This window comes from Microtus oregoni, unplaced genomic scaffold (genome assembly GCF_018167655.1).
Source record: "Microtus oregoni isolate MIOR12 unplaced genomic scaffold, Mior012 000011F_ref0000422, whole genome shotgun sequence".
NCBI classification, from domain to species: domain Eukaryota; kingdom Metazoa; phylum Chordata; class Mammalia; order Rodentia; family Cricetidae; genus Microtus; species Microtus oregoni.
This window is the reverse complement of record NW_024543070.1, coordinates 49,612,867-49,627,368: the sequence shown is the minus strand read 5'-3', so window position 1 is coordinate 49,627,368 and position 14,502 is coordinate 49,612,867. Positions and strand designations below refer to the sequence as shown.

Sequence of the window (14,502 nt, the reverse complement as noted above, 5' to 3'; positions counted from 1 at the left end):
CCCTTGCTGGGCAAATCGGGTGCCCTAATACAGATATCATATTTCTGGGAATGCTGACCCTTTGGGGAATTAGGAGGGAAAGAGGAGCCAGACGGCCCGATTATTACGGCGTTAGCCTGTGGACAGGCTGTGCACCTCCACGCCTCCACTTGCGCCCAAGACACTCCCTGCTTCCAGAAGTGGGGCGGTGTCCCTTAGACAGCTGGGATTGTGTCCTGAGAAATGGACGATCTCCCCTGAGCTCCGGATTGGCACGGTCTCCATCTGCAGAGCATTTTTCCTTCGGGCGCCACGGTCTGGCTGTATCTAGCAAGCTGTATAATAGTTAGGATTTATATCACACGTCAACGTAAGAGGCGAAGTTGTAGCTGAAGACACCTTTCAACGCTTTCTATAGGCGAGAGCGGTCCCCCGTTGTCCACGGCGAGGACAACTGTTTGGTTAGAAGGCGGGTCAGTTCCGTGGGTGCAGAGCCTGGAGCCCAGTGCCACGCTCAGGCCGGCCGTGCACCGACCGGGTAAGACAGGCCTTGGCCACTCCCGACGCGCATGCGCTGGTCTGCCGCCTTGGACCTCCGTCTCCCCCCCCCCCCCCCCCCCCGTCATCCGGGTCCCGGGCGGGCGGGCGAGCGGGCGCCGTGCGCTTGTCCCGCGGCCGAGCTGCTAATAAAGTTACGGCGCGTGCACGGCGCAGCGACGGCGTGAGGAGAGCGCGCCCGGACGGCGGGGAGGTGAGTGAGGGGCCCCGGGGCGGAGGGGCACGCGCGGCGGAAGCCGGGGTCGGGCGGAGGCCTAGCGGGTCCCCGCGCGAGACCGGACTGGACGGGGCGCCGAGCTGCGCGGCGCGGCGGGGGAGGCCTGGCTGCTGCGGAGGCCACGGCTCCCTCCACGGTCCCGACGAGGCCCCCCGCCACCTCGCCGCGCCACCGAGCGGTGCAGACGGCCTAGGCCGAGCCCGCGCCCCGCCGCTTGGTGTGCTCGAGATAAGGATCCGCGCTTATCGGTGGGAATTACACTCCGGCCCGCGGCGACCCGCCCCTGCACCCGGCTGTCGCCCGTCCGCCCGGGCCGCCCTCCGCTCGCTCGCCCGGCGCTCTGGGGACGTCGCCGAGATCCTCGCGCCTCGCCAAACTTTATGTGAGGAACTGAAGCAGCTTTTGTCTTTCTGCCGGTCCCGGTGGTTCCCTCGGGCGTGCGTGCCCCAGTGCCTTCTCCACCCCCCACCCCCTGGCCCTGTTCCTTTTCGCTTTTCCGAGGCTGGTGCGGCGCCGAGGTGCGAGCCGAGCTTTGAAAACTCCCCCGTGGCGCCCGTCTGAGGTCGGAGCATGCTCAGTAGCCTGGACATTTTGGTTGCAGAAAGAGCTGGCGAGGATAGTCGAGGTATTTGGAGGTGTGCCAGCTATCCGAAGCGCCTGTCCCGACTCCGGTTTTTGGATGGCACCGGCGAATGGAGCCCAGGCCAACCTGGGAGCCAGGACTGGCCGAACACTCTAGGCCCGATCTTTATCTTGATTGTAAAGACAATGTTTCCTGGGCAGCTGGAGGTGGGGGGCGTACTCCTGGCCGCGTTTGCGTCTAAATGGGTGTGGTGCTAAGTATATCTTGTTTATCTTTCTTTGGAAAAAGTTTTGAAGTCTAGTGGCGTTTGTCACATCATCCCTGTTGCCTAGCGCTATCAAGTGTGTTCCTACCTAGCAACAGAGAAGGGGATCAGTGGACTTTGTTGGTTGGCTTTACAGCAGCTAAGAGAAAAGGGTACACGTGATGTTCTTTTCTCTCTGACAGGGTCTTTCAGTGCAGACCTTGAACTCCAGCCAGTCCTCCTGCCTCAGCCTTCCAAGTGCTGGGATTGCAGTGGTGAGCCATCACCGGTCTGGTCTGGCAGTCTTTCTTTTTTTAAACAAAGAGTACTTGGATGTCCTTAGTGTATGGGAGTTACCACTAGCGAGGTAGCTTTTCATTTTAACTTGAAGCTGAAAACCCAGTAGGCGTAGTTGAATGTTTCTGCCAAATGCCAGCCCATAGTGCCTGTTGTATGCAAACAGTGCCCACATGCCGCAAGACAGGACAGTTTCACACTCAACGGCTCTGTCCTGAGATTGTTTCAGATTTTGTAGAGAAAGTCAGTGGGTCAGTAGTAACAAATTCTATTCTTCCTTTTACCCATTTGGTAACATTTTTCCCCCTCTAAAAAGAAACCCTGGAGTTATAAAAATATCCAACACAACTGAGAAGAAACAGTTCATCAAAATATAACCTTTATAACGTTTATATATTATGCTCAGAATTTTTTTTTTTTTTTTAGCCAGGCATGCTGGCTCAAACCTTAAATTTATTCCAATACTTGGGAGGCAGAGGCTGGTAGATCTGCCCGAGTTCCAGGCCAGCCAGCGCTACCTAGTGAGGCCTTGTGTGAAAAACCTTTCATTTTGTTTGATTGCTTACACAATGATCTCTGGGGCACCTCTCCTTCCTCTGCTGCTCCCCCTCTCAGTCTTTTCAGATCATGATTGTTACCACGGAAGCCTTTACTGTGTCTTTGTTGCAAATGCCATCCATCGTTTGGTCACTTTAGGTCATAGACGAATCTTCTCAATTGACTTCCCTCCTCCATTCTGCAGACAGCTAGCCCAGGTTGGCCTCAAACTTGCTGTGTAGTCCAGGATGACCCTAAACTCTTTTCCTCTACCTCCCAAAGGCTAGGATCACAAGCCCGCACCCTCACACTTGGTTGTTTGTTTGGATTGGTTGGCTTGTTCTTTTAGCTGGCTGGAGCCTGCAGACTGCACTGCACAGACCTCACAGATAAAGTTTTCCATGCATCCATGGGATATGGGATAGATAGTTGAAGGAAGAAGTCAGTGAACTGGGGGAGGGAGTAAAATGTGTCTGTGGTTTGTGCAGTGCTGTGCTTACCTGCTTCACTCTGGTGGGATGTGTTGTCTTTCTTTTCCCTCTGGCAGAGTCAGCCATTAATTGCAGTGTGAGACAGTGGCAGAATGTTGCTAATGAGGTTTGAATCAGATTGTTGTGTGCTGGTTATGTAACATGTTGTGAGAGTGTTATTAAAAGTTGCCTTCTGTAGCAAGGAGAGAGGCAAGTCAATTCTGCTTACTCTCGTGGGCTTTCATTCCTGGCTGAACCTGAAGGCACATTAGACTACAGCTGTAATTATACCTGGGCTGCCTGTTTCCTGTTTTCATGGTGGACCCAAACAGCATGGTTTGCAGTGATGAGCTCTTGTCCTTCGTGTTAAACAGAGGCACCGTGTTCTCTTTGCTGAAAACAGATTGGCGGCTTGATTGAACAATTCCATTTTAGTGTTTTGAAGATAAGGCAGTAAAATGATAGTGTTTTACTTCTTAGTAGCTTGTATCAAAATTTAATATAAAATCACTTTCATATGCATATTCTTTGTTGTGTAAGTTTTAATTCACCAATACTTGTGTAGTGTGAATCGAGAAAGCTCTTTTTTTGTTGTTTATAACTTACCAATGTTTTTTATTGCCAGGCGTTTGTATTGCTTTGGGCAGGGAGACCCACATCAGAGCTAATTTCAGGGCCTTCATTCCCCTGGTTTATCCATCTCCACATTATATTTATTCCTATTGTATGTTCCTACCTGTAAGTGCTCTGTATTAAGAACATGGTTTAGGCACCTTGGGTTCTATGATTTGCCAGCATACCTTGAAGAGGTCGGATATTGGAGAAGATTCCCATCTTGTAATGGACAGTAGTAGCCTGAGGAATGATTCTTATCTTCACTAGGTGTCAGTCTGGAAGAGAACTGAGAAAGTGGGATGTGGAAAGCCTGTTACAGACTCAAGGTCCTCTCTGGCCAGAAATGTTGGTGTAGCGCTCCTCCTCTCCTTGCCCTGGGGGGGTTGACCTGTGCCTTCTTACACCTTGTTTTTCTACTTCTGAACTTAGTGGACTATTAGCAGTTGGAATTTTCAGGGCAAGGTCATCTAGCTAATTGCTATTACTATACGTCCTTTACCTCAAACCAAAACTTGAATGTAGTGTGTATGTTTACTAAATGGAACCATCAGCATTTAGAAGTCTTTCAGAAGAATTGTTTAAAACTAGATTATTAGAATTTTTCGATCTTTTATTTTATTTATTTATTTTTTTGAGGCAAGGTCTCATGTGGCTCTGGCTGGGTCTCACTATGTAGTTCTGTCCAGGAACTCACTATGTAGGCCAGACGGGGCTTGAACTCACATAGATCCATCTGCCTTTGCCTCCTGGGTGCTGGGATTAAAGGCATGCACTACAGACTAATTTCCAAATCTCATAGGTCACATATTTTAAATCTTTATTGTTTCATAACTTGGGATGATGTAATTATAGAACATTAAGGCTTTTCATAATTAATCACTAGTTCTGGGCGCTGTGTAGCTTTGATAGATGTGTGAATATCCACACATGTACACAGGCACACACTTTTTTCCCCCAGCCAGGTTAGAGGTTGTGGTTTAGTTTTACCAGAAGTATTTTCAGTAGCTTTTCTCTTTGCCCTTATTTACTGTGTCTTAATTTTGATGAGATTTTTTTTTTTGGAAGAAAGAGTTATTAGGACAGTTCTCTTACATGAGCCTATAATTTTACTTCACTAGTTATTATTGTTAATGTGTGTTTTGTAAATAGGTTTTGTGCTGAATCCTTTGTGAACACAGTCTTTACCTGTAGTGTATCTGTATTTTCTAGTTTGGCATTCCATGGGTATTTGGAAATATCTTGATCTTTTTTGAGGTTTCTAACTGGAGCATTTCCTTCTGATTTCCTGCATGTTACTTTGTTACGCTGGATGGAATGGAAAAGGTAGCAGCCACAAATGTCAAGTGTCCTTTCTGCCTTCTCAGAATATGCTTCAGGAAGAGGCTGGCACTGTGCAAATTTAACTTTGCTCTCTGAGTATGTGTGTGATCACAGGGGTTCTGTTCTCCCTGAAGTACTAGGTCTTGCCTTTTTCCCTCGGTGGTGGACTGCCTCACTGGAGGTCTGGTTATCCTGGTGTGTGTTCCTGGGAAGAAGGGATAGTGCAGAAATACTTCTGAGCTGTCTGTAGTCTTGCCGTATTTGCATTTTCCTGTTCTCTTAGGTGAGAGTCTAGTTAACTCACTGACTGTTTGCACTTTTCCGCTTGAGTGCAGATTAAATGACAGAACAGAAGGGCTAGCCAGCACTGGTTTTTGTTTGTTTTCTTCTCTTCTATTAAGGGGGGTACTTGTACTCTCAGGTACACATGTGGTGCTGGAGTACAGCACAGTGGCATTGGAGTGGATGCTGTAGACTTCGGCTTTCTGTGCTTCAGAGGCTCATGAAGAGCAGCAGTGATTTTGTTGTAATTGAAAGGAGAACACTGTGAAAGAGACTGGCCAGCTCTGTTTCTGGCCTTGTGCCTGCAAGCCTGTACAAGCACGGTCTACTTCTGGTGGCAAGGCAAGGAGTCTTGCAGGCTCTGTGAGGGTGAGCGATACATCTAGATCAGGCTCTGCTTAATTAGAGGACTCAGAGAAGCAGCTGCAGCCTAAAGAGTGGTTAAAAGCTGGGAAACAGAAGTCTGGATGTGGGCGATTCAAAGGAGGGACATCTGGGGGCACAAAAGAATGAGCAGGACTGTGCTTTGAGAAGTGTTGGGACCCATGTTCATCATCCAGAGGGCTATGAGAGCTGTTTAGAGCTTTGGATGTCTTTTTTAACATGTAATCTTTATGTGTTCTACCTGCGTGTATGTGCCTGGTGTCCAAGGAGTCCAGAGGATGCTGAAACTGGAGTTGCATTTGGTTGTGAGCTGCTGTGTGGGTTCTGGGGATTGAACCTGGGTCCTCTGCATGAGCAGCAGCAGCTGAGCTGTCTCTCCAATGCTTTTGAAATTGGGAGTCAGAGCTGGTTCTCTAGGAAAGCAGTTTGAGTGCTCGTGTAACCTTCCTTCCTTTAGATCTTCCTGTAGAGCTGGTGAGTTTCTGAGTCTGGAGGAGCTGTGCGTCCTCGCGTTCTCTTTCAGCTCTTCTGCAGTAGCTGCAGCCTACAAGTTCTAAAGCATTAGAACTAAAGCCTAGGCAGTGGTGCTGGGGTCTGTCCCTGTGATCCTTGGTGGCTGCTGTTTATTTTAGAACCAGAGGGAAAGAGATTTTCTAAAGCTTCATCCTGGTTAACCTGGAAAGTTAACTCGGTGTATGTTTGCAGATGGTTTGCTTCTACTTGTTTGTTTCTCAACTTCTTGGTTCTCAAACTCACCTGGGATTCCTATTAGAAATGTGGGAAGGTTTTGTTTTGTTTTTGAGACAGGGTGTCACTGTTTGGCCCTGGCTGGCATGGAAGTCACTGTGTAGACCATGTTGGCTCAAGCTCATAGAGACCATTCTGCTTTCTGAGTGTGGACTACCACACCTGGCTATTTTTTTTAAGATTTATTTTTAACTCTCTCCCTCTTTGTTTCCCTCCCTCCCTCTCTATCTCTACTCTCTGTGTGTCTCTTGTGTATGTGTGTGTCTGAGTGCATAACTATAGGTGTCTGTGGAGGAGACAGCTGTCATCTTCTGGAGCTGGAGTAGTTAACAGGTGTTTGTGAGCCACCTGACGTGGGGGTTAGGATCTTCGGCAAGAACAATATGCTTCTCTAACCTCTGAGACATCTCTCCTGCCTTAAGATGCCTATGAAGAATTTTGGGGAAAAATTCTCTCCTAAGAGAATTCATACATGTGGAAAATGCCTGTGTATTTAAGGAATGTAGGGAAACTTTGCTAAGTCTTATTTCTGAATATCCATGTAGGTGACTCACTCTCAGTGTAAAGAATGCAGGAAAGTTTTGTCATAATGAACCATCAGTTCACATCCGTAAGCCACAACTTAAAGGAGTCTGTGAAAGAGTTGTGCAGAAGACCTTGAAATAGAAGTCAGGCCTTCCTCTGCATTGGAAGCATATAGGACATGTGAGACCGTGTACAGCTAATGTGTTAGCTAGGTAGAGTAACACATGCTTTCATTCCCAACCCATTCCCAGCCCTTGGTAATACGAGTTCTCTGAGATGGGTTGAAGGCTAGCTTGGCAGCATAGTTGCCTGTCAAGAAACCCAGATACCCTGGAAATGCATGGATTATGGAGAGGGCATTCAGCCACACTCCCACTTGCAGACATGAAATCACTATGGAAGTGAGAACCCAGCTGTTAAGAGTTGGTCTTGGGATGTGGTTCACTGGCTTTGTGCTTGTGAGACTTGTCTGATATGTATGCGTTTGTGATGGGGAATTGTGGGTCATTATGGAACGTTGGTTTGCATGGGATGGTGTTGTCAAGAGTTTGCTTTGCATTTTAATTTGAGTTGAAGCAGTAAGGGATGTTGGAGCAGAGAGTGAAGGAGCTGCTCTTTCCAGGAATTGAGAAGTCTGAGCATGAACTCTGTGTCTGGGGGAGGGTGATGGAGAGTGGGTTCTGCATTGGTCAAGATGAGTGAAGACCTGAACCCTTGAGTTACTAATCAGTGTTACTATGACTTATATGATACTGAAATCTTGAAGCTTAGTAACATTTTATTCCTACATTTAATATGTATACTATTAAAGTCCTGATCTTTGTTTAGACTGCTTATCAGCCTTTTCCAAGTCAGTTGATGACAAACCCTATTCTTCCAGCTGCTCAGACTGACACCTTGGAATCTTTATTAACTTCTGTTCTCACACAACTCATATCTCTCCATCAGGGATCCTGCTGTCTCTGTCTGCTTCTCACCACACCAGTGCTATCACCCTGGTGGTAGTTGCCAGTTCCTCTTACTTAGATTACTTCAACTCTCAGCACACTAGCCACAGTCTGTTGTTTTGTTTTTAAGACAGTGTCTGTTTATCTCTAGCTGGTCTGGAACATGAAGAGATCCACCTGCCTCTTGTCTCCCAAGTGCTGGGATCATAGGTGTGGGCCAACGTGCCTGGTCTCAGGATAATTCTCAACAATATAAATCAGCTCTTGTGCCTCCTCAGCTCTCTGAGTCCAGTCCATATTTGACCCACAGTAGAGACTGACTCTCTTCCTGCCACTGTGGCTGGTCTGCCTTGCTTCTCTCTTTGGTCCCAATCCTTACCTTCTTGCCTTATTTTATTATCTCACTTTATTCCCAGGAATCACTGTGTTCCTTGAGTGCACCGGGTCCTTTAGGGTCTTTGTATTGCCTTTTAATGGTTTGCCCCTGTTTCCTTATAATTTTGGTTCATTTGGTACCTTTTCAGCGAGGCCCATCCCCATCATCTTATTGGAAACTGCCTCTCTTCACACTCCCTGTTAACCCATCTCTGTCTCTCCTCCCCCACCATCTGATTTTTCCCCCCCTTCTTAACAGTTTTGGATTTTTGATATAGGGTCTTGTTATGCAGCCCTGGTTAGCCTGGAACTCACTATGTAGATCTAACCAACTTTGAATTTGTGGGCAGTCCTGCTAGGAATATAAGCATCCCACCATATTCTGCCAGCTGTTCCCTAACAAAAATGTTACTAACTACATTGTGTGCTTCCCACCACTGAAATATAAGTTACTAGAAGACAGGGGTTTTGATTCCTCCCTGCCCCGAGGTTTCTCCCTGTATTCCTGACTGTACTGGAACTCACTCTGTAGATCAAACTGGCCACAAACTAAGAAATTCATGTGCCTCTACCTCCTGAGTGCTGGAATTAAAAGTTGTGCCTCCATACCTCTTTCCTTGTTATATTCCCAGCTCATAATAATGCCTTAATAAGTAGTGAGTTAATTAATGTTTTATTCTTAGTTTGAATAAACAGTATCTAGTAAATAGTAACTGTGACATGAGTGAGTTAAAGAATTTATTTTTAAACATTAATTTCATTTTTAATTATCTTCCTTGGGATGACAGCCAAAGCTGAAATCTGAGATAGGAGATGGAATTTAGTGGTTGGTACTTGAGCAAAGTATTACAGGGAAAAAAAAAAAGGTGCATTTGAAAATCAGATAACAAAAGATAGTCTGGGAAGAAAGAGGCTTTTCAGGAATGGGGAATCAGGAACATTGCTTCTGGAGTTGTGCTGTCTTAAGATGTAGCCCCGCCTTTGTAGTAAGGGCACGCTGGTGTGCGTAGACTGGATGCTCTTTCTTGGTCCCTCTTTGTTTCTTGATCTCTCACATATATCTCATAATCACAGAAGAAAAAATTATATAGTTTACGTATAAACTGGTGTCTGTTTTTAGCTACACAGGCAATCCCAAATCCTCTTTTTAAAGTCCTTGGAGAACACCGGTCTCAGAAGCAATGCTTGCTGTTAGCTGCTGAGCACAAGAGGTCCAAAGAGTTTTCCAGTGAGAGGAAGATTTTAGTCTACCTGTCTTGGATGATTCCCTGGGTGAAGAAGCATCCAGGAAGCAGAGGCAAGACCTGGAGGTGGAAGGTCTTCTATCTTCTTGGAGGAGCTAAAGGATTCTGCAGAAGCTGCATGTCTGTGCTAGAAGCTCTTGTTAAAATGCCATGCCCTTGGATCTGTAAAGGCACTGAGAACTAGGTACCATTACCTGTTATTTAAACTGGGCATATAAGCTAAATTTAGGTGTGTATTTTATCCAATTAGTTACAGTTTATCAATGCTAGTAAAAAGATTAAAAGGAATATTTTAATAAGTCAAAGAACCTTAAAACGAGCACACAGGCACACAGAAACATTTATAAAGTTACACAGACATACTGTGGCCACATCATTTTGACAGACAACCAAAACATTTTTAGAAACCTGTTTTAGGTGACCAACTTAAAATTTTGGCGTAGTTAGGTGGCAGAAGCCAGGAGGGTGGAAGGACAGAGGAAACAGATTTATTTTTAAAAAATTTTAGAGTGAGACAAACAACAAACAGCTTGGAGAAGCAGGGAAGGGGGGTAGCAGGGCAGGAGTGTGTGGCAGAAACTGCGGGCTTTTGGAGCCTTGTTTAAGTTAGGTGTTAGTCCCAATTTAAAAGGATTTTTTTTTTTTTTTGTAAGAGGCTGCCCAAGTGGCAAACAGTAGGGAGGGGCTAGAGTGATCCCAGCATGGAAGGCAAAGGCCAGGGAAACAGCTGATGGACGAGTGCCTGTTCCAGAGAGATCGGCAATGGCCTCTGCTGTCCTCAGCAATAGAAAGGGAGTTGGGTTTAGATCCCCGAACCGGAACAGGGGTCCTCACTGCCTGATGGAAGTGGGGGCAGGACAAACCGCTGGCTGTGAATGGGGGGGGGGAGGCGAGAGCACTGGCTGCGAATAGAGAGAAAGACACACACACACACACACACACACACACGGAAGTGGGGGTGGGACGAGAGTGCATTTAGAAACCATGGGCTTTTGGTGCATTGTTAATTTACGTTAGATAGCCCCCCTTTTTAAAAAAAGATTTATTTATTTATTAAACATACAATGTACTGCTGGCAAGAAAGGCACCAGGTCTCATTACAGATGGTTGTGAGCCACCATGTGGTTGCTGGGAATTGAACTTGGGACCTCTGGAAGATCAGCGAGTGCTCTTACCCTCTGAGCCATCTCTCCAGCCCTAGATAGCCCCAATTTAAAAGGATTTTTTTTTTTTTGTAAAAGGCCATCTAAGGGCATTTGAATAATTGGCTTGGAATCACAAGAAACCCATTAGAAGTGCATGCCTCTGTGACTCAAGCCTGTTGTGATGTGTTCACTGAACAGAGCCCTTGAGTGAAAATGGGGGTACATGAGAAATGAGTGTGGGGGGTAGTTTCTCCACACCCAAGTCCCATCTCAGCAAAAGTTCCTGGCTTTTGCCAAGTGGATCAGAATTCCAGCATGGGCCTGTGACTTCAGTGGAAAACCCAAAAAGCAAATGGGTCACCCCAAGACCATACCTGCAATGCAGTTTAAAAGGGGGACTCACTGAGTGAAGCTGATCTTGCTTGGCGGAGGGCACACAGGAAGGGCATTTTCCAGCAGGTAGCCCTGGACCTTAGGCCCTGGGCATGTGGGAAAAAATAGACTCTTTTTGGTGGGACCTCCATTTGTTTAATATTAATCTTAAGAAAAGCCACTCTGCCAGTGCAAAGAACACCAATCAGACCAGATTAGACCGAATTAAAATACCTGCGTTTAATAAATGCGGCACTCTCGGGTGGACCGAGACAGCATGGTGAGGAGAGGAGCCCATGAAAACCCCGAGACCATGTGTTCCTTTTTCCAGTGGAGCCTAAATACCCCGTGGGAGTGGTCCTGATCCTCCCTGGGAAGGGGTCAGTGCTTGACAGGCTGGGACTTGAGTCTAAGCACTTGGCAGGCTGGGAATTAGAGTCCAACACAATATTACATTCCAGACTCTTTGGATATAGGGTGTTAGAGGGAGTCTCAGTTTTGACCAAACAAACACATTTTAATTTAATTATATGCTTACATTTTATGTTGCTTAGGATTGATCCCAGTGCCTTGTACAAATGTTCCGCTATTTCTCTAGCCCAGAAATGTTTCTTTCTTCTTTTTTGAAAAAAATGTGCATGTGTGCACATGCACACTTGTATTGCAATGTGTATGTATGTACAGGTGCTTGCAGGTATGTGTGTGTACATGTGTGTGCAAGTGCACATTTATTATTGGCTGTGTAGTCCTGAGTGAAGACATGCTATTTTTCCTCTGGAATGTTCATTCTCTTGGGGCAGATTGGGTTGATAGATGTAAAGGCAGGAATGGAAGCACTGTAAGTGAGACGTGGGATACCTTAAGTCCATTAGGGGATTCCTTAGGCTGGGTGGCTTGGAGACTTCCTGGAGAAGAGGTGTTTTATTTTATTTTTTATTTTTAAAGATGGCTGACTTTATTATTTTATTTATTTGTTATGTATACAATATTCTATCTGTGTGTATGCCTGCAGGCCAGAAGATGGCACCAGACCTTATTACGGATGGTTGTGAGCCACCATGTGGTTGCTGGGAATTGAACTCAGGACCTTTGGAAGAACAGGCAATGCTCTTAACTGCCGAGCCATCTCTCTAGCCCCAGAAGAGGTGTTTTAATTCAGAGAGATATCTGTGGGAACTTTTGTAATGTGTATGTAATATAGTGATTTTTTTTTTGTAATGCACAGATACATGTTTTCTCTCTGCTCCCATTTTTTTCTTGTGCTAGAGATCAAACCCAGGGCTTCATGTTTACCACTATCCTAGACCCTATCCCTGTGGTAGCTCTTAGTTTTAGAAGGCTTTCACTTTTGGTTAAGGGTCCAGTGTGCTTCTCTGGATTTCTCAGTGATGTTCTGAATTTTATTCAGTGAGTAGTAGGAGCAATCCAGAGAAATTTCAAGGAATTTAACACACCCAGACGTTTCTGTAGCTTACCATCTAGTTTTGTGCTCCGTTTTCTAAGAATGACAGAAAAGTCATGCCTTTATTTTAATCCCAGCACTTGGGAGGCAGATGGATCTTTGAGTTCAAGGTCAGCCTTATCTATGGAGTGAGTTCCAGAACAGCCAGGGACTTTCTGAGAAACCCTATCCTGAAAAACGAAAAAAAAAAAAAAGAAAGAAAGAAAGGAAGGACAGAAGACATAAGCTGTATTAATATATGTGTGGTGTGTATTTTTATAAGTCAGAGATAAAGTACACAATGCCCATAGCAGGTCATGGGATTATAATTGGAGCAACACATGTTTCTGTGTGTCCAAGTCACCGGTTGTCTGTTTGCTGGGATTATGCTGAAATACTCCCAAGACCTCTTGTGGTGTTCGAATAAGAGTGGTCCATATAAGATCCCATATTCGAATGCTTAGTCACAGGGGTTAGGATTAAAAATGTGGTTTTGGAGAAAGTGTGTCACTGAGGGTAGGCTTTGAGGTTTCAAAAGCCCATGCCAAGCCCAGAGACTTCCTCGGTTTCTCTGGATCAGGAGGATCTAACTCTCAGCTCTTGCTCCAGCACCATATCTGCTTGTAGGCTGCCGCACTGCCCACCATGATGGTAATGAACTAAATCTCTGAAACTGTAAGCAAGCCCCAATTAAATGCTTTCTCTTACAGTAGTTGCCGTGGTCATAGTATGTCTTCACAACAGTAGAACAGGCACTAAGACACCCCTGGTTGGACCAGGGTGGGCTATTGCTGTGATAGGCCTGACCATGCTGCTTGTTGGCAGGATGTGGACTTTGGGATTTTGGATTAGGAAAGCAATTGAACACTTTAATTGGGGCTTAATGGGCCATGCTAGTGGGAACATAGAAGACAGTGGTGCTGAGAGCAATGTAGATCATTAATTAATTACAGCCAGGCTCGAGGGGTTTCAAAGAGGAAGAATATTAGTAAATTTGACTAGAGACCATTCTTGTGGTATTTGACAAAGGATGTTGCTGCTTTTTGCCTCTGTCCTAATAAAATGTCTGAGGCTAAATTGAGTTTTAGATTAATGGCTTTGGCAGAAGAGAGTTCAAGATAACCTAGCATTGGCGCTGTCCTTTGGTTATTAGTAATTCCCTTATGGAGATCTGTAATGAAAAGGTGAAGCTCGACAAAAAGAAGTACAAAACGTACAGTTTGATGAGAAAAGGAGCACCAGAAAGTATAATGGAGCTGCGTCCAGTGCTCATAGAGATCAAAAGTTTATAGAAAATCCTGATGCTAAATGAATAAAGGGAGTGATGCCCTCAGGGCAAGACCCCACTCAGCTGAGTTCCAGCCTGTGAAAAGGAGTTAAAGAAAAGCTTTATCGGTGAAGGAAACCTCTGAAAACAGAAAGCTGACAAAAATGTGCTTAAACTAGGGGCCATGTTCCATTCCTAGTAAGCAGCAGAACTTGGCAGCTTCAGCCACATGTCTTCTGGCTTTAGAGTCAAGGTTACAAAAAAGAGGTTATGGAGTCTCCCTTCACTGCTAAGGAAGACTGCTGAGGCCAGGTGTGTATTAAGCGTGTCCCTGCCTGAAAGCCTAGAGAGGCCATTGTGTGAAGCTGTGAAGGTGAAACCTGAGTTGTATTGGAGACCCAAGATGTTGGAGATTCCAGAGTTGTGGGATACCTGCGGAGGAGAGCTGCTGACAGGGAGTGGAACCAACCCAAGAGAAAGAAGTGTGTTGCAGTCAACAAAGCTGAAAGGAGTTGGAGTTGTAGGAGCGCTTTGACATCAGACATGGAGATGCAGTTTGGAGTGTCCCTAGCTGGTTTTGGTCTTGCTTTGGTCCAGTGTTTCCTCACTACATCCTCTTTCCTTCCTTTTGGAATGGGAATGTGTGTTTTGTGCTGTTGTATGTTAGAAGTATATGATCTGTTTTTGATTTTGATTTTACAAGGGTTTGCAGTAGAGAGATTGCCATGAGTCTCAGAAGAGACTTTGAAGTTTTAAACAATGTTGAGACTGATAGACTGGAGATTTCTGAAGTTGGCCAGAATGCAGTTTTGCATTATGAAACAGCTATAAGCCTATGGGGGCCAGGGAGTAGATTGTGGTGGTCTAAATAACAGTGGCCCCATATTTTCATATATTTGAATGCTTAGTCATCAGGGAGTGTCACTTTTTAAAAGAATTAAAAGGATTAGGAG

At 45.6% G+C, this 14,502-nt stretch overlaps 1 protein-coding gene across 3 annotated transcripts in view; it reads left to right on the top strand.

Annotated features, from left to right (window-relative positions):
• Positions 1–599: 599 nt before the first annotated feature.
• The window catches only part of LOC121453312 (mothers against decapentaplegic homolog 5), a 41,875-nt gene continuing 27,972 nt past the window's right edge, over positions 600–14,502 (top strand). Inside the window, exon 1 of one of the 3 annotated variants that reach the window (XM_041659980.1) lies at positions 600–730. The gene's annotated coding sequence lies outside the window, so the exon portion shown is untranslated. Of the gene's footprint in view, positions 731–770; positions 1,137–9,487; positions 9,509–14,502 lie in introns of those variants that run through there. The other 2 variants (XM_041659981.1, XM_041659982.1) reach the window with 2 other exon arrangements.